The sequence below is a fragment of the Nannobrachium achirus genome, assembly GCF_963921795.1.
Source record: "Nannobrachium achirus genome assembly, chromosome: 22".
Classification (NCBI taxonomy): Eukaryota; Metazoa; Chordata; class Actinopteri; order Myctophiformes; family Myctophidae; genus Nannobrachium; species Nannobrachium achirus.
Window position 1 is genome coordinate 36437352 of NC_137829.1, and position 26272 is coordinate 36463623.

General features: G+C 42.6%; 1 protein-coding gene across 2 annotated transcripts in view; it reads left to right on the forward strand.

Moving 5' to 3' along the window:
* adarb1b (adenosine deaminase RNA specific B1b) overlaps positions 1–26272 on the forward strand; it is a 247942-nt gene that overhangs the window by 158484 nt on the left and 63186 nt on the right. For both annotated transcript variants that reach the window (XM_080753711.1, XM_080753712.1), the window contains exon 4: positions 2876–2924. The gene's annotated coding sequence lies outside the window, so the exon portion shown is untranslated. The remainder of the gene's footprint in view (positions 1–2875; positions 2925–26272) is intronic.

Below are 26272 nucleotides of genomic sequence, written 5' to 3' on the forward strand. Positions count from 1 at the left end.
GACACACACACACACACACACATCTTTAAAGCTATACTGTGTAAGATGCTCAACTAGTGGTCAGTAGCCCTATAGCAAACCGCGGTCGCGTTCGCGTCTTTCGCCCGTTTTTCGTACCTTCACACCCCCGCGTCTGCCTCCACAACGCCGAGAGCTATCTTTAGAGGGGTCCCTGGTTCCTGTGCGTTCAGGCATTCCGGAGAAACGGACTACTTCACCCTGCCTGGTAGGCGAGATTACCTTTTGAGTAAAGAGACACACGGGCGACTACAAATATGGCGACCCCACTTCAAGATGCGCTGTGATTGGCCGGTAGTGTACCATGTGTGCATGATCGGCGATGTGATTGGGCAACGTATACACAACGTATACAGATGATGCAGATTACGTCATTTTGGCGCGAAATCCGGTCCACGGCCAGGATCATAGAAAACATATAAAGAGAAGGCTTCAGAAGCTGAAAATAACGGAGTGGGTGTTCTAAAACTTTAGCGATTTAACAGTTAGGACAATTTTAAGATTTGTTTTATAAAAAAAGTTACATGGTACAACTTTAAGTTAGTACCAGTTAGGGATGGGACGATATGAAAATGTCAAATCGTGATTTACGATATTATCGCGATAGTCAAAATATCCCCAACATCCATTATCCTGGGGCGGAACGTTTGGCCAAAGATCGGCTATTGTTTGGCAAAGAGATTTGGTAGAGTGTGTAAAAAAGACGTATATTATAAATTCCTTTTACCAATAGAGCGTTTAAATGTTACCGCTTACCGGATATGCAGCTCTGCAAATAAAAGTTGAATTGATCCCAGTGCATGACGGAGCACAATATCACGATAAATTAAATCTCCACGATACGATTATCGTGAGTGTTTTTTATCATGATAAACGATAATATTGCTTATCGTCCTATCCCTATCTAGTACCAGTCTGAACTTTCCCTTTCTCGTGACACACACTCACGTGCGCGCAACCTTTCCTCATCTTATCCCAACTCATCTCTTTCTATCTTAGACTATCTCTCATTCTTTCCATCTCGATCCTGCCTTTCCAACTTCTTTCTCTCCTGTTCACCCTTTATTCTCTACAGTGGCGTCTGTTCAGAAAAAGCTAAGGTATGGCAACATGACTGGTGTCTTGCACGCGCGCCTTAGACTATCTCTCATTCTTTCCATCTCGATCCTGCCTTTCCAACTTCTTTCTCTCCTGTTCACCCTTTATTCTCTACAGTGGCGTCTGTTCAGAAAAAGCTACGGTATGGCAACACTTCGCGCGCGTGCAAGACACCAGTCATGTTGCCATACCTTAGCATACCTTAGCAACAGGCATGATACATTTATTTTAAGAAGCACATTTAATTTTTTCCCCCCGTTTCTACGGTTTCTTGGGCTGGATATGGCAGCCTGGAACGGTTGTTCAAGTGCAGCTAAACTTGGCATGTTAGTAAATAAAACGTGCCACAATTAACAATAATGCATTGCACCTGTGCAGCTGGCCTGCGGAACCTGAGAATATAACATTCTGTCAATACAAGTGTGGAGAATATAATTATAATACCTTGTTAAAGTGACCATTTTGTTAAATTTTGCATTTGTAGTTATTTTACAGTAATTTAACAACATAATAACCAGCACAGATATACAAAGAGACATTCATGGATTTATATGTAAAAGTCACTTTTATTTTCGCCCCTGGACCCAGGGTATGGCAGCTGCATACCCCTGCCATACCCAATTGACGCCCCTGATTCTCTAACTCTCTCTGGCTCTCTGTCTATCTGTTTTCTTGACTGTATCTCTTCTCCCTGTTCCCTGTCTTATCCTATCCTAGTATTCTCTCAATTCTTGGCTCTCTGCAAGAGTAGCTTTGCAGCTTTATGGCTTTGGCTCGAGCCAAGCCGGGTCCACCATCCGTTTCTCTGTAGTTTTAAGTCTCTTTAACACGCGCCAGTACACTTTTACTGCACACTGTTTTACGGTTGTTATTTTCAGCCAGCCCAACATTTTATTGAAATATGTTTTTCTTCACATGATGCTTGATGAGCCACATGGTGTCAAGGTGTCAAGGTTTTTTTTGCCTGCAGTGCAGTTCACGAAATGAGCTCTTGGAACTTTGCCGATTTACTTGTTGGTGTTAACTGCCTGTTAAAACAATGTCCAAAATAAAAAAAATATTGTACAAAAGGTGAGAAGAACTGAAGGACAGACAAAGAGAGAGAGAGAGAGAGAAAGCAACACAGAGAGGAGGGAGGGAAGAGGCATCAAAAAGTGACAGAGAGAGAGAGATGGAGAGGAAAAACAGCCCGAGGTACAGCTGTAAATCAATCAACCTAATTAGGGCATCAGCGAATTCCAATAGGTTCATCCTTCTTTGTCCTAACAACTGCACACCATATTGGAAAAATGCCATCTGTTTGTATGTCGTTATTGCATTCCTGTTACATGACAGCGTGCTTGGTAAACACGATGGATTTGGGTATTTTAAATCTGCCTCAAGACAATAGTTTGGAATATCGATATTATGGCTTGGCCCAGACTAAATGGACAGTTCATTCACAGTTCAATGATTATTTGGGTCACTGATCCATTTGTGGTTTTGAACAACAGTGTCACGCTTCCCGTTTTGAATGCTAGTATTCACGCGTCTGGGAACAGCCCAGCCCAGCGCGTTGAACTGATGAAGAAACTGGATGACTCACTGGATGAATAGCTTAACAGAGCGGTCGTTCAGTCTCTGTATTATCTTTACTTTTTTGGAATATTAACTCAGGTGTTCGTTTATTATTACCGTTTAACACCAAAACCTCTCTGAACCAGCCCTATGCTAGTTGTATTATGGTATTAGCTAACCCTATTGTATCTCTTCCCTTCAGGTTGCTGAGGTCCCTAACCTCTCCTGCTCCAACAGCACAGGCAAAGCAGGTGAGTGGTTGATTCTATTAATGTAATGTCTATCCGTGTCTGTGTGCGCGCGTGCGCTCGTGTGTGTGTGCGCGCGTGTGTGCGTGTATGTGTGCCTGTTGCCTAAACCATTGGTTCTCAAACCCCAGGGGTCCTGAGGAAGTTCCAGGGGGTCCCCAGCTAATTGATAGTTAAGGCCTCTCCATACTTCGACCGAAACCGCCGTTTTCGGTCAAAAGGTCCTTTTCTACCATAAAATTATATCCCTCGGGACTTCTGAAAAGCATTGGACCGAACGAGAGTTCGGAAATTTGCACGTCGGAAAACACAACTCACCGAAGATTTCGGTCGAAGTATGGAGAGGCCTTTAGGAACCAAATTGACCCTTATGGGTCTGTAACTCAGAGTGTACAAATGTACACACTCTCGAGCTAAATTAACGTTCATTTTACAATATAAATTGGGGATAGAAATGCCATTAAATGGGGGTCCGTAGCCTAATGCATGTCAAACTGGGGGTCCTTGAAATTTAAAATGGTTGAGAATCACTGCTAGAGCCTTAAAAATCTTTTCATATGGGGGTCCCTGGCATATCTTTTCAAATGGGGGTCCGCAGGCTAATAAGTGTCAGTTTGGGGGTCCTTCGCATGAAAAGGTTTGAGAACCACTGGCCTAAACTATAATGTCTGAGAGGCTTCATTACCACTTGATGGAAAATGTGTAATTAGATGAGGTGGCCACTAGAGGGAAGTAGAGCATTGCACTCTCTCTCTTGGTTGTGACTGTACTGCATCTAAGTTCCTGTACAGGACAGGTGTGCCCGAAAGAATACAAACAAAGGAGCTAAGAAGCTGCAAGTTGAACAGGGAAATGTAAACACATTACAGGTTAAAATTAATTAATGACTCTGCTTTACATAAGCATGGGTCTAGGTGTGTGTGTGTGTGTGTGTGTGTGTGTGTGTGTGTGTGTGTGTGTGTGTGTGTGTGTGTGTGTGTGTGTGTGTGTGTGTGTGTGTGTGTGTGTGTGTGTGTGTGTGTGTGTGTGTGTGTGTGTGTGTGTGTGTGTGTGTGTGTGCGCGCGCGTCATGTCGTGTGTGCGTGTGTTGGAGCCAGGGGTCTAGCCTGCTAGTGCTGTGGTCCTCAAAGTTGGGTTGAGGGACCTTCTGGGTTGCTTGAACAGGGTCCAAATGGATCATTACAGGTCTGTAACTCAGAATGTGGTCATTTTGGTTCCATTTTTAGTTATGGGGGTCCTTGAAAATAAAAGGTTTGATAACCACTGTACTGGTGGACTCCTAGTGCAGGGGTTCCCAAACCTTTCTTTCTGTCTCAGGGCACCCCATGAATATTTTTTTAATCTGAGGCACCCCTACATTGTAATTTATATTTATAGCATATCATATTCGTTGTCGGGTGGAAACCTTGTATGTCCAAAACCGTTCGTTTTGTATTTATCATCTATAAAATGTACTAAACTAGTGAAAACAGCAGATCTACACAACGCGTTGCATCGCAACGCGTTGTGAGCTTGTAGATCTGCTATATTTTTAAAAGTCGTGAAAATGTGTGCAAATCTTTGAATATATGTATTTTTAAAGCAAACGTTTGTAACTCAAATTTTGCTTCTGGGTGGTCCCTGGAAATAGATATTTTGAAATGCGGGTCCGTGGCCAAATAAATATCATTTTGGGAGTCCTTCACATGAAAAGGTTTGAGAACCACTGACATAGTAGTCTCTCAAGAACAGACTAACTGAGCTCCAGTTGAAGTGAAAAGGACCTTTTTATTTTAACGATGGCTGGCCAGATTGCTGACATAGAAACATAGGTTTTTCAAAAAACCTTAGAAGGATTCAAAAGACACTTATAGAATCGGGTCAAAATTCAAATGTTCAAGATTTTTCAAAAATAGCAGATCTACAAGCTCACAGCGCGGCACTCGGTGCAGCGCTGTGAGCTTGTATATCTGCTATTTTTCAATAGTTAAAGCATAAAATAATAATACACTATAATGTGTACCACTACCTGTTCTAAATGGGTTAACTGATTTTGACTGCAGGGAACACATTATTACGCATTATTCTGTGGGTTTGCTATTGAAAAATGGCAGATATATAAGCTCGCAGTGCGGCACCGAGTGCCGCGCTGCGAGCTGGTAGATCTGCTATTTTTGAAGATTTATGAAAATGTTTGCAAGTCTTTGAATATTTCAAATCCTTCTGAGGTTTTTTGAAAAACTGTTTCCATGTCAGTGATGCTCAAACCAGACCCCCAAAATGTATTTGGCCACGGACCCCCATCTCAAAATATTTCATTCCAGGGACCCCCCCAGAAGCAAAATTGTAGTTACAAAATTAATATTCGCTTAAAAAATACATATATTCAAAGATTTGCACGGATTTTCACGACTTTTAAAAATAGCAGATCTACAAGCTCGCTGTGAGCTTGTATATCTGCTATTTTTCAATAGTTAAAGTATAAAATAATTCCAGGCCCCTCCACCTTGGGCCCTAGTTGTTCAGTCCCCCCCCCCCCCCCCCCCCCTTGTGACAGTAGGGATGGGACGATATACGATATTATCGTTTATCTTGATAAAACACACTCACGATAATCGTATCGTGGAGTTTTAATTTATCGTGATATCGTCCTCCGTCATGCACTGGGATCAATTCACCTTTTATTTGCAGAGCTGCATATCCAGTACCACTCTTTAACCCTCTGTAATTGGTAAAAAAAAGTACTAATAATATACGTGCTTGATCTTTTTTTCACTCTCTACCAAATTTCTTTGCCAAAAAATAGCCGATCTACAAGCAATTTTTTGGCAAATGTTTCGCCCCCAGGATAATGGATTTTGATTATCGTGATAATATCGTAAATCGTGATTTCTTTGGTCACATTAAAATCGTCATATGAAATGTTCATATCGTCCCATCACTACCCCTGAGTCCCCTCCTCCTCCTCCCGTCTCTCTCCCCTCCTCTGGCTGCCGATAGGGTGGAGAGGGAACCAGCACAGGAGGGAGGGAAGGGAGAGAGAGAGAGAGAGAGAGAGAATCTGGGGGCAGGAGTGAAGGAATAAGGGGAGAGATGTTGGAAGCGGCTGCAGGTGTGTTGAGTTGAGCTGCTTCAGTACTGAATATCATCACTGGGTTCGCAACCAGATCCACTAGTCAGGTTTTTTTCTTTTCTTTTGTTCTTTTGTTTTGTGATTGAAGAGTTAATTGACAAGGCAAGGCGAGTCGGGTCCTGCGTTCTTCCTACGCTGGGAAGATAAGCGAGTTAACTCCAGGCGTAGTTGTTTTGTACTCTCGAGTTAATATCGCTGTGCCGCTATACCCGGAACCATGGCTCTCCTACTCAGCAACGGTGCTCATAGCCTGGGCTCCTACTACTGTCTCATCCGACGCAGGTTCAAGAGGAGACGCAAGAAACGCTCTGAGCGCAAAGGTAACCGGTCTGACGGACAGAGCATTTAACTCTTTAATATGCAGTTATTGACAGTGGAGGAGAGCAGTTTTCTTTTCTTTAACGATGGCTGGCCAGATTGCTGACAGAGAAACATAGGTTTTTCAAAAAACCTTAGAAGGATTCAAAAGACACTTAGAGAATTGGGTCAAAATTCTAATTTCCAGAATTTTTCAAAAATAGCAGATCTACAAGCTCGCAGCGCGGCACTCGGTGCCGCGCTGTGAGCTTGTATATCTGCTATTTTTCAATAGTTAAAGCATAACATATTGCGTCACAATGTGTTTAGGCCTAAATGGGTTAATATGCAGTTATTGACAGTGGAGGAGAGCAGTGGATGTGTGTTGGCATAGAGGTGCTGTGTAAGAAGTTGCTAATAAAGACAAATGATATGGAACATAGTTATTTGATTGAGCTGTTCCAGCTTTCTGAAGGAAACATTTCCTATGAGAAGCATAATACTTTTGCAACCATTGAGGGTGCTTAAAGCAAAAAAAGAAAGAAAAAGAAACCTGTTAATACACAACATTGTTTTTGTGATGTGAAAGAATATTTTTTTTATTTTTCACAATGGCTAAAATCCATTTTCTTTTTCTACTGCCATATTGAATGGTTACGTTTAGAAGAAATACTTTCTGTTCATTGCTGTACTTTTGTCTGCATTTACATCAGCACATTTTTGTGACTTGGGCATTTAAGATGCAGTCAGCAGTCATTTGCATAGAATAGTATTTACTAGTTCAATTTCACCTTTCCGTATCTCTCATTATTCTAGCTCACCTCTTCCATTTTGTACTATACTAGATAGATACCTTTATTATCCCAAGGGGGGAAATTGAACAGTGTACAGTAAAGAGCAAGGAACACCAAAGAAAGGGAAAGAAGAATATATACGTAAAGTGTCAAAAACAGTCAATGCTCATAAGTGTAACAGCCATACTTAAAAAAGCAAATAGCAATACTTAAGCACAACTATCAATACAGTGCCAATACTATGCTATGTACTTTCTATGTACATAATATGCTTATCCTATTAAGCTTCAATGTCTTTCATATACTTCTGCTATTAATTGTTCTGTGCAAAGACATTGTTACACTTGCATCTAGTTTTAATAGATTAGTTAATGTACACGTTTTTCTCTCGTCATTTAATTCTTGTCTTGTTTTGTCGTCTTTGTTGAATATTGTTAATCAAATGAGATAAATCCTCAAATCATGATACATGATTGTAATGTAAGCACAAGCCAAAGCCGAAATACTATGCCTTTGTTACTGAAGTTGAAGTCAAACAGACAAACTTAAACTGTAGATAAAAATAGCTTTTTGTATTGCTATTTTGAAAATGTTCCCAACTATTTTCAATGACTTTTTCTCTTTTAATTTGACTTTTTTTTTCTCTTTCTTTGTTATCCACACTAAACGGTCTCACTGCCTGCCATTATGCGACAGTATCTGCTCTATTATACAAACACGTGACGATGCACGCCAACCGTGTTCAATAAAACGAAGTAAGACTCGAACTCTTCGAGAGTAAAATCCTCAGTGCTCATTTACGCTTTTGTAACTTGGACCCGGTTACAGTTACACTCCTGGAGTTGAATTAACACCCAGGATTTAAGTGTTGCTGAAATTTAAGGGAATCAACCTGATTGGCCTCTTATCATAAAAGACAGTCGATGTGCTGAGATCCGCTACTGACCAATCATCATTCTCTTCTGTCTCAAGTGAGGCTGAAGATCATTCTCTCGCTATCTCCCCACATCACACTCTTCTGGAGTGAGACTTGTCCCCCGTCTTCTGTGTCATTTGCACTACTAGTTAAGTAGGGTTGCAAGTTAATCAAAGTAAGTGATTTAATCTATCAATCTCATCAATCTATGGGGCGGCGGTGGCTCAGGGGTAGAGTGGCCGGCTGGAAACTGTGAGGTTCCCAGTTCGATCCCGGGCCCCCCCAGAGTTAGTGTCCAAGACTGTCCTTGAGCAAGACGCTGAACCTCTAGTTGCTCCCGATCTGCAGGTCGGTGCCTTGCATGGTTTCCTCCGCCATCAGTGTATGAATATGTGTGTGAATGTAATGCACAATCTATGTAAAGCGCTTTGGATAAAAGCGCTATATAAAATGCACCATTTATCTTGAAAAATAACCAAAATGGCACATCTACAAGTTTTCATGTGTTGCATTTTGAGTTTATAGATTGGCTATTTTAGCTTGACACCGCTTTAAGACAAAGTATAAAATACAGTAGGCCTTAAGAGGTTATTCAGACAAATCGATTTAGTCGTTTATAAAAAAATAAAGATAATTTGAATAATCCAAAAAAATATATCACTAAGAAGATAATCTATAATTGCATCCCTGCAATAAATAGAGATCATCAGGGAGTCAAACGTTTATTTTGTTTATTTATTAATTTATGTATTATTTTCTACAGTTTGTTGCACTGCCCTATAGGGATTAGCCCCAACTAATTACTGAGGAGGCTCCCGTCTCACTGCCAGCATTAGCCGTGTGTCAGCCACTTGCTTTGATATCCCTCCCAGCCCTCCACCTCCTTGCACTGGCAATCGTCAAGCTGAGCCCATTCATCCACGCATAAGCCCGCCACCGCTGAGGCGGCGTTTTTACTCCCCGACTCGCACTGTGTCACCACGACCCTGGCCAACTCTAGGACTGACTGTATCCCTCAGCATGACATGGGTCCGTTTTTACCCACCTATTTTTACGCTCCCTTATCACCATAGAAATGAAAGGGACAGCCCACACACACACACACACACACACACACAATAAATTGAGAGAGTAGATGACTAAGCGAGACGTTAGAGCGATGTTGCTATGCTAGCACCCTCCGCCTTAATGCTCCCCTGGAGCAGAAGCCCCAGATAAGTTGCTTAACACTTTAGCCGCGCTCTCGAAAGGGTTAACGAGCGGCTAAACGTTCACCCGGGTGTGGTCGATCCTTTCCCTTTTCATATTCTGCTTTTAGCTAAAAAAAAAAATAAGTCAAAGTCAAATTCCAATACAGAACGTCAGCGCCTTTGGGGATTTTCCTGGATGAGAAGAAGCTTTTGCGGCAATGTGTATTTTAGTTTAACCCATTGAGACCTGAGGCTGATAAATGCGATACAAATACCTTGTAAAAAATTCAAAACCAGTGAACTGGTTTTGAATTTCTAAGTGTCAGACTCTAAGCACATCTTCCAACGGCAAGGTTACTCAATTCATGGGTTTTATTTGTAGTCCTACACCGGCCATGTTGAGGACCAACACAGGCATTCTAATTGGTGTAGAACAGGGTTCCCCAATAGGCGGCCCACGGGCCATTTGCAGCCCGCGGGGGGCTACTGTCTGGCCAACACCAACCCCAGTAATGGTGGTATAAGCAACAACACTAGTATATCATCGTTGTCGGCTGGAAATCTTGTATCTCCAAATTTGTACGTTCTTTCGCAAATCATACAAGGACGTCGCACAAAAGTAGTGAAAACAGCAGATCTACAAGCACACAACGCCGGTGGGCGTTGTGTGCTTGTAGATCTGCTGTTTTCACTAGTTTAAATAATTTTAAAAATTATAAATTCAAGATTTTCACCCGACAACGACGATATCTGGAGTCGCTGGAGTAGCAGGAACGCCGCCATTGCCCCCTGCAATGTTGTGGCCCTCGCCTTGGTACCCTAGACATAATTCGGCCCTTGGGGGAAACTAATTGGGGAACCCTGCGTGGTGTAGAACATTGGTTCTATGCCAATCATGCAAATTGAAACACCTGTGTTGGTCCTCGACATAGCCGTTTAGGACTACAAATGAAACCCATGAATAGAGCCTGGTCGATGCCAGAGTTTTGGAGCCAGTGCCGATCCCAATTTCGGAGAGTCCTTCCTAGACCGCCGATTACTGATGTTTTATAATCAATTTTGAAAACTTTGATTTGACAAAAAGTTTCTTTTTCAGAAATTTTAACTTATAAATAAAATAAATAAATAAAAATGAAAAAATAACTTTGCAGATATAAATTATAATATTATAAAACATACAGTAACCACTTCAGCCCTATTTTATACATAGGCTATTTGAAAATAGCCAAGCTACAAGCTCACAACGTGTCGCATCGCAGCGCGTTGTGAGCTTGTAGATCTGCTACTATCAAACATTTTGTACTTTTACTTTTGGTACTTAAGTATTCTAATGCCAATACTTTGTACTTTTACTCAAGTAACATTTTGAACACAGGCCTTTTGCTTGTAACAGAGTATTTTCATAATGTGGTATTGCTACTTTTACTTAAAGTAAAACATCTGAGCACTTTGTCCGCCACTGGTTGAAAGTGGTCAGAAACACATCAGCTGCATAATTCCCTATACCGACGTCGTCAAAGAAGTCAAATAATGGCCGATATGGGTCTGTCTTTACTCCTCAGTGCATCCCCATAAATCCTCCCGGCCAGGACACTCATAGACGCTGCTCTTCCAATGGGCCGTATATGAAATATGGAGAATGAGGAGCAGGGGCCCTTTCTGCCGCGCCAGCAGAATCTCCAAAATGAGCTTTTGTACTTGAGTGGGAGGGGGAATCAGTTCTTCCAATCCTTCACTGAAGAAGAGGCTAGAGCCGGCTTAAAGACATTACATTACTTTGTCCTTTGCTTTGACTTTAATTCTCTTTCCTTACTTTACATTCCTCCGCCGTTTTCTGTATTATTTCATTGATTGTTATTATTTTTCATTCATTTCTCATTGATTCACAACTAGAATAATTGTTCTGATATGCATTGCTTTTGCGGATTAAACATTTGCCTATGTTTTTTAAACCTTTCCCCTTTGGTGTTTTTGAGCGGTGGTAGACCGCTCCATAGCATGGCCGTGTGTGTATGTGTGTCTGTAGCCTGTGTATCCGTGTATGTATGTATGTATGTATGTATGTATGTGTGTGGGTCTGTAGCTTGAGTACCACTGAGTGACCAAAGAGGGTGCTGTTGAGTGAGTCTAGCTTGAGCATCAACTGCAATACACACACGCACACACACACGCACACCTACCTGGGTGAGCAACACACGCACACGCAGTAGTGCTGTTGCGCAGCCTCCACGACCACCGCTCAGTTCACACGGGTGTGATTTTTAATTTACTCTGGGCAATTCTAATGACTATTTAGATCCAGCAGATCCACAAGACAAACACGTTAACTGCCACTGAACAAGCCTGCTCCATCTAACAGCCATAACAAATGAAATCAAGCCGGAGACACGGTTATGTTTATTACATCAGCCATTGATTAAGACCGTCGCCTTAAGAATTAGTTGTGTCTGAATGTAATTAGCCTTGATTAGCATGCTACTAATGACTGCCAGCAGCTGAAAGAAGCAGGAACCTTGTACAGAGAGAGAGAGAGACTGCACAAACCACTAAGGCAGGGGTCTTCAACAGGGGGTCCTCAGAGTTACTACAGGGGGTCCTCCAAATCTTTGAGTGATAGAAACTTTTTTTCTCCTTTTTTACATTAACCACTTGAACCCTAGCGTCCATATTCTGAGAACTTTAGCCAAAAATAGCAGATCTACAAGCTCACAACGCCTCGCGCTGCGAGGCGTTGTGAGCTTGTAGATCGGCAATTTTTTGGCAAAGAGCTTTGGTGTAGAGGGAAAAAGAGCAGCCTAAGTACAGAGTGAAATGTCAAGTTTATTAAGTATTGACAGTTCAAGTGGTATATCTGAAAACACAAATTGACATGAATCCAAAATACACTGATTATTGTGCAATGAAACTATATGGAATCTATGTAATGAGGTTGTGGGGGGTCCCTGCTTCATCTCTCTCTCAACTAAGGGGTCCTTGGCCTGGGTGTGTCTGTGACCAGACCACCACAGACTACACTGGAGATGACTGTTGAGAGATTTTTAAAAAGCCACCGTAGCTCACTCCGTGGAGCAGTACTCCTCAACCTTTTTTAATTTCAAGGACCACCAGTTTGATATGCATTTGGTCACGGACCCCCATTTGATACATTCTCTGTCTCTGGGACCCCAATCTACACTATAAAATCCTCAGAATGAATTAGAGTGTACAGATGGACCCTAAAGAGTACCACATTTTTTGGTGCAATCCTTTTAGACTGCTGTCTTTTTTTTTTTTTTGCATTTTTGCAAGACCAGGAACGTATCTGTGTCACTTAAACACTTTAACCATTATTTTTTATATTTTGGCTATTCAAAAATACCAGATATACAAGCTTATAGATCTGCTTTTGAAAAATAATGACAAAAATAATGAATGTTCTTTTAAAACGAACATTTGTCCGCGGTCAAATACATATATAATTCTAGGGGTCCTTGACATTAAAAACTAAAAAAAAAATACATATTCAAAGATTTGCACATATTTTCACGACTTTTCAAAAATAGCAGATCTGAGCTTGTATATCTGCTATTTTTCAACAGCTAAAGTATAAAATAATTGAGTCCGGCTCCACCTTGGGCCCTGGTAACTCAGTCCCACTTCCCCCCCCCCCCTTGTGACGCCCCTGCCTCCCACCTCCTGCAGACGTCCTCCCCTCCTCTGTAGGACTGCTGTCTCCCTCCCTCTGATCACTATCAAAGCCTCCCCTTATCTGGTGGACATTTCCCACCGCGTCCTCTCTCCCAGCTGTCCGTCAAAGGCACCGCTCTGCTCCACAATAACTGAGGCACGAGGTGTGAAATTCAACTTCTTGATGGCAGTGTCTCTCACACGCACACTCACTCTCTCACACACACACACACACACACACACACACACACACACACACACACACACACACACACACACACACACACACACACACACACACACACACACACACACACACACACACACACGCGCGCACGCACGGACGCACACGCATTCACAGATGCAGTGTGTGCACATGTTAACACACACACACAAGTACACACACACCCCTACACCTCACCTCAGCGAAGAGCAGCATGTCAGTGCGTTTGACCCGGCCTTGAATGTGACAAACGGTGGTTGTTGTGAACACCCAAGGCACCCAGGCGAGGAGGACAGGACGAAATGGGAGAGTGTGTGTGTTGGTGTGTGTGTGTGTGTGTGTGTGTGTGCGTGTGTGTGTGTGTGTGTGTGTGTGTGTGTGTGTGTGTGTGTGCGTGTGCGTGCGTGACTGAGGGACTTGCTGATAAAAGTACATTTGGTCAGGTCAACACCACAGTGTTTCAGAATCATATTTGAGAGAATGGGGCCAGCCTGATGGGCACATAAAATGTGACCCAAGCGCAAGGAATAATCATAGTGTGGCCACACGCGTTACAGGAAAGTTTAAAACGAAAAATATTATAAAACCTTCAAGCGCTTATATATCATTCTGCCTGAAATGTAGCCTAAATATGACAATAATCTATACAAAGTCAAGTCATCCATTATTTCACAGGGGAGACTCACAACTAAATCTAATCAGCCGATAAAGTCCACCTTTTGTACAATTGTGCAGTAATGTTAAGTATAATCTCCTGCTCCTTTTTTCAAGTCCAAGTTCATATAAATTAACCACTAAATCGAGTTTAAAACGATCCTATAGTTTTAAAAACAAAAACATTTATTCTTCGGTATTTGTAAAAATATTAAAAAAAAAAAAAAAACATTGAGGAAGTCAGCCATCCATCTTTCTCGGAACTTGCATTTTCAGAAACACTATAATTTTAGTAACCTGTAGTTCCTGTAGGTAATAGCTCATTTTGTAGCTTTTAACCAATGACTTCATCAGGAGAGTGGCTGCTGATGCAGGCCCCGAAAACATTGTGGAGAAAGAGAGGCAAGTGGAGTGAAAATGGCAACCTGTGTGTTTTCAACACCGAGAGAGGGAACAGTTTTATTTATTTATTAGAATAGGCAATTCCTTTTGGCCCATTTTCTCGTCCCAATTTAGACTTTAAAACAAGGGTCCTCAACAGGGGGTATGGGACCGGTAGGGGGTCCTCAGAGTTACTACAGGGAGTCCTCCAAATATTTTGTGATAGAAACTTTTTTTTTCTCCTTTTTTATATTAACCACTTGAACCCATAATCTGAGAACTTTAGCCAACAATATTTCCAGCAAAGAGGTTTAGTGTAGAGGGGATAAAGAGCAGACTAAGTACAGAGTGGAAGGTCAAGTTCATATTGACTGTTCAAGATGTTAAATATCTGAAAACACAAATTGACATGTAATCCGAAATACGCTGATGATTATGCAATTGAAACTATATGATATCTGTTGTGCGGGTCCCTGCTTCATCTCTCTCTACTAAGGGGTCCTTGGCCTGAAAACGTTGAAGACCCCTGCTTTAAGATAATACTTTCAGACAATAGAGCATCAAATCGTGATGGTTGGTGCTAATAAAATTATTGCTATTCTGCTATTTTTGAGAAATCGTGTTTTTGTCTTTGAATATGTCTTTTTAAAAGCGAACATTTGTAACTCCATTTTTTTGCTTCTGGGTGGTCCCTGAAACAACATATTTTGAGATGGGGTTCCGGTTTGTGTGACTATGTTAATTTGCGAGTGTGGCTCACCTGTGCAGTATTATGCTGAAAGCTCTGTACACTGATACGTTTGGTGGTGGTCCTCTGTGAACTGCTGGACACACACACACACACACACACACACACACACACACACACACACACACACACACACACACACACACACACACACACACACACACACACACACACCTAGCCCCTACAGGCGAGTTTTGCCTTTGCTGTGTCATAAATCAGAGCTGTCACATAGATTTTACAGCTCCTTGTGAAACGGGGAGAATCGGTGCCCCAACAACCTTGAAAGATGGAAAGAAAGCAAAAAATGCAAGGCTTTTATTTTATTAAATATACTGGTCTCTCAATCCATGGACTCCTTCATCATCACCTTCTCAGTTTTTCAGGTGATAGTTATTTAATAGTTGTTCGTTATGTATGATGTCAACCAAATTATATTTAACCAAGCAAACAGTCTTCTTCACCATTATATACTGTAAATCTATAAATGTAAAATGTACTACTGTAAATCTATAAAATCTATACAATGTTCTAAACTAGTGAAGACAGCAGATCTACAAGCACACAACTTGGCAGACGTACACATTTGAAACTTGGAGATACAAGGTTTCTGCTCGACAGTGACGATATTTTAGTGATTATGTTGCGAGGAAAACGTTGAGATAATAGCCATTTTGGTTAGAACTGACTGAAAATAACTTTGTACTTCAAGTTTAAAATGATACTAAATATTTTTTCAAGTGTCCAAATAAATTCCAAATATTATCAAATGATCTCGCGGCACCCCTGGACTGCCGTCGTGGCACCCCAGGGTGCTCCGTCACCCACTTTGAAAACCCCTGTCTTAGCGTTACAATTGTGTTGACAGTAGGCTCTTAACCCATTTAGGACAGAGGCTGATTCTAAAAACGCCTTCTAAATCCTGATCCAAGTTTTCTGAAAAACTATTATTACTATTATTACTGTCTATTCATCCATCCATTCATCTTCGACCGCTTATCCGGAATCGGGTCGCGGGGGTAACCGTTCCGAACAGAGATTTCCAGTGTTCCCTCTCCTGAGCAACCTTATCCACTTCCTCCATCTGGTCTTTGGTCTGCCACGGGGTCTCCTCCCAGGGGGACGTGCATCGAGGACCTTCCGAGGGAGACGCTCGGGAGGCACCCGTAGTAGATGCACCGAATCACCTAAGCTGGCTCCTTTCCAAGTGTAGGAGCAGCGGTTCTTCATCATACTAATGCAGCTAACTACCTGCAGTATAGTAGTATGGAGCCTATCCCATTCAGAAACAATTCCATGATGGGAGGTTACAAAAACGAGAGGTGGAGGGGAGCTGGGGAGGGGGGAGTCACTGTCACTGTTTACAGTACCCAAACTCAGGGGCGTCACACCAAATTCTGGGCCCTGGGTACAAGGATTCACTGCGGGCCCCCCATGAATGTTAACTATTGAAAAATAGCAGATATACAAGCTCACAGCGCAGCACCGAGTGCCGCGCTGCGAGCTTGTATATCTGCTATTTTTGAAAAATCATGAAAATGTCTGCAAGAAACCTATGTCAAGGACCCCCAAGAATAAAGATGATATGTATTTGGCCACGGACCCCAATCTCAAAATATTTAGTTCCAGGGACCCCCCAGAAGCAAAATTTGAGTTAGAATTGTTCGCTTAAAAATACATATATTCAAAGATTTTCACACATTTTCACAACTTTTCAAAAATAGCAGATTTACAAGCTCGCAGCGCGGCACTCGGTGCCGCGCTGTGAGCTTGTATATCTGCTATTTTTCAATAGATAAAGTTATTAGGGCCCCTCCACCTTGGGCCCCAGTAACTCAGTCCCACTTTCCTACCCCTTGTGACGCCCCTGCCCAAACTATCAGCTAAACACAGCAGGTGACAAAGACAGAAAGCTCAGGAATGCAGCCCCATTTGTAGTAGTAAGCCCCATTTGTAGCAGTAAAGAGTGTTGTTGTCTATTCTGTTGCTGCATGGAGAATGAGATACAGTATGCTCAAACGAGTCATGCTGCGAGAGAGACAAAGTCCGCCTTACTTTGTAACTAGCCAATCAGGGGCTACTCATGCTAGCACTCGAAACTAGACCATCCCCACCTTGTTTTAACATGGGTGGATTGTTTAGCTGTGCTAGGCTAGAACTTCTCACCCTATCTCTAAGGGCGATGCCAGCCAACTGTCTGAGAAAACTCATTTCAGCTGATGGAACCCGCGACCTTATGCTTTCAGTCATGACCATATAGGCAAGAGCAGGAACGAAGATTGCTCGGTAGACAGAGAGCTTTTCCTTCTGGCTCAACTCCTTTTCGTCACGATAGTGCGATTCAGCGACTCATTCCATACTTGGACTGCATAATCGATCGGTTTAGAGATGCTGATCCTCATCCCAGCTGCCACACACTCGAAACGATCCAGTGAGAGCTGAAGTTCTTGGACCGATGGTGCCATCAGGACCACGTCGTCCGCAAAACGCAGTAAGCAGTGAAGCAACCCTTATCTCACCGAACCTTATACCTTCTCCACCGCAACTTCCCCTCGAGATCCTGTCACTGTAAAAAAAAAAAGAAGAATGGCTCGCAATCAAACATTGATACTATAATCACATGGCTTTGTGTATCAGCTCAACTGGCAAGAGTTTATAGCAGACAACTTCAACCCAGATAACTTCAGTTAAAAGGACAAAACAGGTTATTTTTTTTTACTAAAAATGTATTTGCAGTTCGTTACATGTACATACTTTCACAGGGTCAACATTGTTACATAACAAAAAACAGGTTCATTTTAGCTTCTCGGACCTAGAACAACCACACTAATGAATAAGAAAATGACATAAATAATTGCATTCATACATTACAAATAAACTTTTCTTTTTCTTTTTTTTTTACTTTTAAAATGTCAAAGGAATTGTGGAAAAGGTTTGATTCTCAGCGTACAATTACAGTAGGTCCTAATGATGAATGACCAGGGGAGATTAAATACACCTTGACCTGCACAAACCTATGGATCCAGTCAGTCACTGAGTGCAGTTACATCGTCGGCTTCTCTATTTAACCCATTTAGGCATAGAATCATTGAATGCTTTAACTAGTGAAAAATAGCAGATATACAAGCTCACAGCACGGCACTGAGTGCCGCGCTGCGAGCTTGTAGATCTGCTATTTTTTGAAAAGTCATGAAAATGTGTGCAAATCTTTGAATATATTTATTTTTAGAGCGAACATTTGTAACTAAAGTTTTGCTTCTGGGGGTCCCTGGAACTAAATATTTTGAAATGGGGGTATGTGGCCAAATACATATGATTTTGGGGGTCTTTTACATGAAAACGTTTGAGCCCCACTGACATAGAAACATAGTTTTTTTCAAAAAAAGATTAGAAGGATTTTGAAGACACTTATAGAATCGGGTCAAAATATTCAAAGACGTGCACACATTTTCAAGATTTTTCAAAAATAGCAGATCTACAAGCTCACAGCGCGGCACTCGGTGTGAGCTTGTATATCTGCTATTTTCTAATAGTTAAAGCATAAAACAATGCGTAATAATGTGTAACCGGCCTTAGGCGGCCTAAGGGTGTTAAGGAAACATCTCACACGCCTTCCTCCACAATGGCACTCTGCTAACTAGTTTCACTGCAGGGGTGAAGAGGTGATTGGAGGAGAGCTGAATGGCTATCAGTGTCCAGAGAGCTCTTCCTTAATACGCAGAGTAGAGGAAAGCGTGTAAAAAAGGGCTGCATTCGGGACGCCCGGAAGGCAAATCGCTTCTGGCAGCCTAATTCACTGGTCATTAGAAGGGGCCAAATTGAATAATGGACTCTGAGACGCGTGCGCATGTATCTGTGTGTGCGTGCGTGTCTTGTGTAACATGCTGCGTGCGTTTGATGAGACCGTAGAGGGCCATGTTGGGTGGCCGCACTCCGCAGCCCCTCACCGCGGCCCATCACTTTTAATCAGGCAAAACGACAGTCCCCTTTCGGCCAGCAGGGGCGTCACAAGGGGGGGTAAAGTGGGACTGAGTTACTAGGTGGAGGGAGGGGGCCTTAATTACTTTAGCTATTGAAAAATAGCAGATCTACAAGCTCACAGCGCGGCACCGAGTGCCGCGCTGCGAGCTTGTAGCTCTGCTATTTTTGAAAAGTCGTGAAAATGTGTGCAAATCTTTGAATATGTGAATTTTTTTAAGCGAACATTTGTAACTCAAATTTAGCTTCTTGGGGGGGGGGGTACCCGGAACTAAATATTTTAGATGGAGGGGCCGTGGGCCAAATACATATCATTTTGGGGGTCCTTCATATGAAAAGGTGTATATAGAAGCTTAGAAGCCTTAGAAGGATTTGAAATATTCAAATACTTGCACAAATTTAAAAAAAAAACACAATAATGTGTAATAATGCGTTCCCCAGTCTAAATGGGTTAAACCCCCTCCTCCCCCTATGAAGAACATTCATTGGGGGCCCGCAGTGAATCCTTGTACCCAGGGCCCAGAATTTGGTGCGACACCGCTGTCTGCCAGGACCCCTTTCTCCATTAGGCCACCGGTGGCTCACGCGTGTACTCCATTATGATGCGTTTACCAGGGCTCTGTCTAGAAGGGGGAAATGGCAACAAGAATCGTGGGAGGGAAGGACGGTTTTGGACAAAAAAGAAAAAGAGAAAATGAATCCCAATTCCATTTCTATTAAAATTCCTCCTCTCGCTTCCTTGAGGTAATCACCGGACTGCCAAAACTTGATTGGTGAAAGTAATAGGATGGCAAGCGCGGCCCGCACTTATCCACCCACATGCACGGACAGTTAGCAATGACCTTCATGTCCCTCCTTAAGTCCCCCCTCCTTCTGTCAGCCCCGCGCCTACTGTAGCACTTTCTCTTTCTTGCCTCCGTCGCATTGTTCCTCGCATTTCCTCTCTTCATTTCCCTATAGAGAATTGATTTATGGCTCTTTGAAATGAACTGGATCTCTGGGATCCGTTCCTTTCAAAGAGCCGTTCAAAAGACTGGCTCATTTTAGTTACTTTGTAGATCTTGATTATAATTACAAATCAATTCAACCCTATATAAATCTTGGCCATATATACTTTCACACCATTTGAAAATAGACGATCTACAAGCCGATCTGCTATTTTAAAAAGATTTTTTTACATTGTATTCATTGGAAAAACCTGTGAAATGGGACATTCTGCATAATGGGCACTTACTGTACTACTATTGGTACTTCTAGTACATTTTGATACCAATACACTTGACTTGTACTTTTACTCAAGTACATTCTAATTCCGAACTTCTACTTGTTGCAGAGTATTTCTACATTGCAGTGTTGACACTGCAATGTAGAAATACTCTGCAAGTAAGTAATTGGCTCTGGGCTCTGAATGAACCTGTGTTGCCATGTCTGCTTATAATAAGCATTTTTTGTCTTTAAAACAAATTGTGTAGTTGCTTATTGGGCTACTTTCTAATATTTTTTAAACCAGTTGTTCCCAAATCTTTTCATATCAAGGACCCCAGATTAACATATTTGTCCAGAGTCACAGACCCTCCATCTGAAAATATGTGGTGACAGGGACCTCCACACAGATTTGTGTTGTTAAAATAGTTGCTTCTATTGGGCTTATTTTTCATAGACCTGGCCGCTTGTTTCTTTGGCAAAATCTGGCAACAGTCAAAATCCCTGTCACTTCCTTACTTGGGAGGAAGTGAAAAGATGTTTTTGAAGCAGCACACAGAGAAAACCTCTCTAGCGCCCTCTGTAAAAGGCAATGGCAGCCTCCCTAGAGAGGGCCAGGAATAAGGTGAATTCTCCATTTTCACAGTGGCCTAAATGTCATTTCCGAGCATGCGGGATGAATTACAGCGAGACTCAATGGATTGGATCGGTAAAGCCTTGAACTATGCTTAGTTGTGTGTTGGTACCACACACCGGAAATAGACGATCTGCAAGTGCACCACGCGATGTGCTACGCCGTGTTGTGAGCTTGTAGATCCTTTATTTACGGTTGCACGACACCCGCACGCGACTAAGTATAAGTCAGCCATAGCAATGTCCAGTTAGCCGCCTAGCCTATCTGTCTGCGTTAGGGGCGGCTGAGAGGGCTGTCTGATAGACCGGACCCCTACTCCGGGCATTTCCCACGGCCATTTGTCTCTGTCCATCTCTCTCTTCCTCTCTCTCTCTCTCTCTCTCTCTCTCTCTCTCTCTCTCTCTCTCTCTCTCCCTCTGTCTCTCTCTCTTCGATCTCTTCATTTTGGCTATGTTCGATCTGTTTTCTCTCCTCAGAGTTCCTCTTCGCTCCATATTGGGCTTTCTTCTGTCTGTACCACCAATCTTGCTGTTCTGAACCACCACCCTCCTTCCCCCTTCACTCCCTTTAGCCATTACCTTTCCTTTTCTGTTTTCTAATAACATCCTACCACATGGTTTGGTTAGGGTGACCATGTTGCTGAATCCTCAAAAAAGACACCCGCGATAATATTTCGGGTCTGGTCGGGTGTCTTCTAAAGGTTGTTGCACACTGCTGCGTTTTTTTTCCCGGACGAATATAGGAGAGAATTTCGGAGCACGTAAATAAAGAAATCAACCTCACGTTATGTCAATCACGTTTGCACACTGCCGCCCGTTTCGTATTTTGCTCTCTATCTCTCCTTGCCCAGTGTACAACCAGCTTCACTCAGTTAAACGCAGGTTGCAGATCTGCACTGATCTGCACAGGAGTACAAACTATTGTCAATTTAATTAGCCGAAGAGCTCTCACCTCACACAGCCACAGCTGTCTTTTACTTTGCAGTGTTGATAAGCAGGCAGCAGGTCTAAAGAACTTTTATTTGCGATGGACACATAACTGCTAGCTTTGCAGACAGTTTGGTGACCAATGCTTCTCATTGGTCACCAAGACGAAAACACTGTCACCTTTTCTCTATTTCATCATTGGAACGGCACGTTTGCAGCGGGTGCATTCATTCAGCTCTGTGCACAGAGTTCTGCTTTGATCTGAGTGAGGGAGCGCATGGTAGAGTATTATGAATTCTAAAACGGCTAGTTCCATTCCTTGATTCTGATTGGCTGGTTGCCGTGGTATCTGAGACTATAACCACCACCTTGAATCAGTTTATATCAAAGCCAGGTGCGTTATTTCTTTCCACTGTGCCGTGAGGCTGAACTAGAGAAGCGAGCGTTTGATTTTCTCTCAAATCCTGCCGTGCGGGTACTTCTATAAGCACCGCCCGCATGCATAGGACAGTGACTGAATGGCTCCGGGCGGGGCTTGTAAAGGCGAAAAGCGCCTCTATTCTCCAGGCACATACTCGGCTGTTAGTTTAAGTGTTGTTTCCCTATTTGTTTGGCAAAAAGAATGACGTGACTTTATAAACACACACTGGCTTCCGTTCCTGGGATGTGGCTGGTAAACAAGGAAATGTCTCTTCCTGGTGGCGGAGAAGTGTACTTTTTCTTCTTTAATATTGGAACGCTTAGAATTATTTTCATGTTGCAATATTGTGACCGTTTTAGAAAAGCAATAAGCCACAAGAGGCGATTGGTTACCGGGATTATTATACACCGGCTGAGAGGCGCTGGGAAACACGAGGCGTCGCTTATTGCTTAATTATACACATTGCGGGGTTTGGCGCGGAAATCCACTTCTCAAGAGTGAGTTTCCAAACGAACCATTGAACGTGCATTGTAAATGCGTATGCTTTAATGGTCTGTGACTGTGATACGTGCAAAACACCCAGACACTTGAAGGAATGGAAAGGAGAAAAAAGAGGATGTATGTTCTGGTTGGTTAGGTTCTGAAAAGCAACTAAATTGAAAATAAAGTTGGAATGCGCATTTTGTCGATTGTCTCATAACAGGTTCATTAATTTCCTCAATAGACCTTATTCACATCGCGGCCATCTTGGATCACATGACCACATGGGGTGGCAGCCTGCTTTACAAACCATTGTAAACAATGGAGCGATGGTCCCAATATATGAGTTCTGTTCAACCAATTTATTTTGACCAAATCGACAAATGGGCAGATGACAACATCAACATCCCCAAAAGGATTAAATAGAAGGGTACATCCACAATATTCAAGGTAGTTGGGTCGTAATGTTCCTCTGTACAAACACTTGCTACAGTAACAAATCTAAGAACAAATAGTTAATATGATGGTGGAGCAAGCACAGCACAGATAGCAAGTCTTTACACATTAAGGTTGGAACCTAACTTGAATATCGTTACCATTGATGTAATCAATCCAGTTACTGTAGCCTAGCCTGATTTCAGACTCTGCGCTGAGCTTGAGTCTGACATTGTCCCATTGACAAGAGATTTCAAAGGGGAGGGGATTTGAAATTTGAAATTCCCAATCACAAGAGATCTGGTGGGAGGGGCTGTGTTTGACTTGTGTGTACACAAAAACATTCCCCCCCCCCCCTCCCCCCCTCTAGGCATCAAACAGGTCGTTGTCTTTGATGCAAACGAGGTGTGCACAACCCCCCTTTGAAGTTCAAAGGGAGCAATTAAGAGCTTTGGCTGAGCTCCCCCCTGCACTGTTTCTGTTGATTTTCAAAAGTTAGACCCCCTCCTCTGTCTTGCATTGATTTCATTGGCTGGTACGCCAAGATACCATATCAAGTTAAGCGTCATATGACAACACCAGACCAGGAGAACCAGTCCGCTCAGAGAGTGGGCGGGTCTATGGGCTGGAGCCAGGCAAACTATAGCCCTTTTATTTAATCATTTTGGGGATGTTGAAGTTATCATCTGCCCCTTTGTCAATTTGGTCAAAAGAAATTGGTTGAACAGAACTCATATTTTGGGACCATCGCTCCATTGTTTACAATGGTTTGTAATGCAGGCTGCCACCCCAGGTGGTCATGTGATCCAAGATGGCCGCGGTGTGAATAAGGTCTATAGATAACCAAGAGAGCATCACTCTTCTCCCTCAATGTCTACTTCCCACGTATCAATCGTATCATGTATGATTTAGTGCTTTCAGTCTGTATCCATTAGGCCTGAACACATTATTACGCAATATTTTATGCTTTAAATATTAAAAAAATAGCAGATCTACAAGCTCACTGCGTGGCACCGAGTGCAGCGCTGCGAGCTTGTAGATCTGCCATTTTTGAAAGATCTTGAAAATTTGTACAAATCTTTGAATATTTTGACCCGATTCTATAAGTGTCTTCTAAATCCTTCTAAGGTTTTTTTTTAACTATGTTTCTGTCAGTGGTTCTCAAAATGTTATTTGGCCACGGGCCCCCATCTCAAAATATGTTGTTCCAGGCAAAATATGTTGTAACTCCCTTGTTCCAGGGAGTTACAAATGTTCACCTTCAAAAAGATATATTCAAAGACTTGCCAAAAAAAAAAGGAAATGTGTGTATATATATATATATATATATATCACGGTTTTTCAAAAATAGCAGATCTACAAGCTCGCACTAGCTTGTATATCTGCTATTTTTCAATAGCTAAAGCATTCAATAATTCTAGGCCTAAATGGGTTAAGGACTTTTTAATACCTCTATAATGACAAATAAACATTGGCCAAATTGTCAAATAGAACCGTGTTATACAAAATGTAATGCCTCAACTCTTAGTGTTCGTCAGGGTGGGGGGGTCCCCAGTTTAAATATGATTCTTTTGGGGGGGTTGCAGCCTGAAAAGGTTGAGAACCACTGATTTAGACGGCACTGCAAAATGGCGAACTCGCTTATTGCGGACACGGCCAGCCAAACTAGCTCCCTGTGGCCGTTCCAAACTGGCTGTCACTCATGACACCGTCCTTTTGTTTCAGAGCGGCTGCCCCTTTGGTGCCGGTGTAGGCCGAAATAAACCTAGAGAAAGCGTCCACAAATATACTTTCACCCACGTACGTTTGGCATTGGGAGTCGTCGACCGTCCCTCGGGTTTCGGTGTGACACAGCTGTTTTTGCCCGTCGTCTCTCTCTCTCGGTCTGGTACAAATACACCTGGGGCGTTAGAACTAGCGGCCAGAGGAATGGGGGGAGGGGGGAGGGGGAGGGGGCTGAGCGAGAGGACCTGTCGTCATATTTCAAATGTTAAATGGAGCAGCTCTAGGGCACAGGGAGGCTGATGACTAGAAGGAGTGAATGTGTGTGTGTGTGTGTGTGTGTGTGTGTGTCTCTCTCTCTCCCTTTCTCTTTCTCTTTCTCTGGCCTGTAAAAGATATTACAGGACAGTGGTTCTCAACCTTTTCGGGCGCGACCCCCAAAATAATCATATTTTAACTGGGGACCCCTCCACCCTGACGAGCACTAAGAGTTGAGGCATTTTGTATAACACGGTTCTATTGTGAAAATAGCAGATCTTCATGCTCACAAGTGAGCATGTAGATCTGCTATTTTCACAATTTATGCCTCTAATATTTGACAATTTGGCCAATTTTTTATTTGTCATTTTAGAGGAATTAAAAGGTCCTTAAAGGCGCTCGGGTGGCGCAGTGGTAAAGTCCCTGCCCTCCACCACGGGAAGTTGTGGGTTCGAATCCCCTGTTGTGCAACCGGCTATGACGGGCGTCTGTGCGAACACAATTGGTCCGTGTTCGGGGGAGGGAAGCAGGACGGGGAGGGTGATACTGGTCATTGCATGTATTCCTATGGGCTGGGGAGGCACCTGTCAGCAGGGAGTGTTTTGGGCGGGAGGAGTAGGACGAAGGCTTTACGAGTCTACGTCCTCCTGGTGGGGGCTCCTCACTGGCAGGTGAGTCAGTAGGATACAACAGCAGTGACAACATAGAAATGTGTCTGGGGAGGAATCAATTGGTATAACGACTAAATTGGGGTAAAAATAATTGTCTAAAACCCCTCTGGGACTAAAAAGAAAAAAAAAGTCCTTAAAGGAGTAGTTCACCCCCAAAATGACTTTTTTCTATTGATTAGTCACGCCATGGAGACTAGAGTTCAATAATATTTTTTGGTTTTTGTCACATTCCTAAGACAAAAATTTGATTCGAGTAAATTTACCTCCATTGATTCCGGATGGTGACCCGTTTCGAAACGGGTCACCATCCGGAACGAATGGGGGTAAATGTATTGTTATCACATTTTTGTCTTAGGAATGCGACAAAAACCAAAAAATATTATTGAACTCTAGTCCCCATGGCATGACTAATCAATAGAAAAAAAGTCATTTTGGGGGTGAACTACTCCTTTAAATTGTCACTTTAGAAATGTGCAGATACCCTCTATACACGGTTTGTTTACTGTTGAGTGAGAAAACAATGTTGTACATTAAGTTAATCATCTGGGGACCCCCCAAAATAATTTGGGGACCCCGACCCGCAGGTTGAGAATTGGATATTATTGATGTTTGTTTACAACTTTTAGGTGTGTGTGTGTGTGTGTG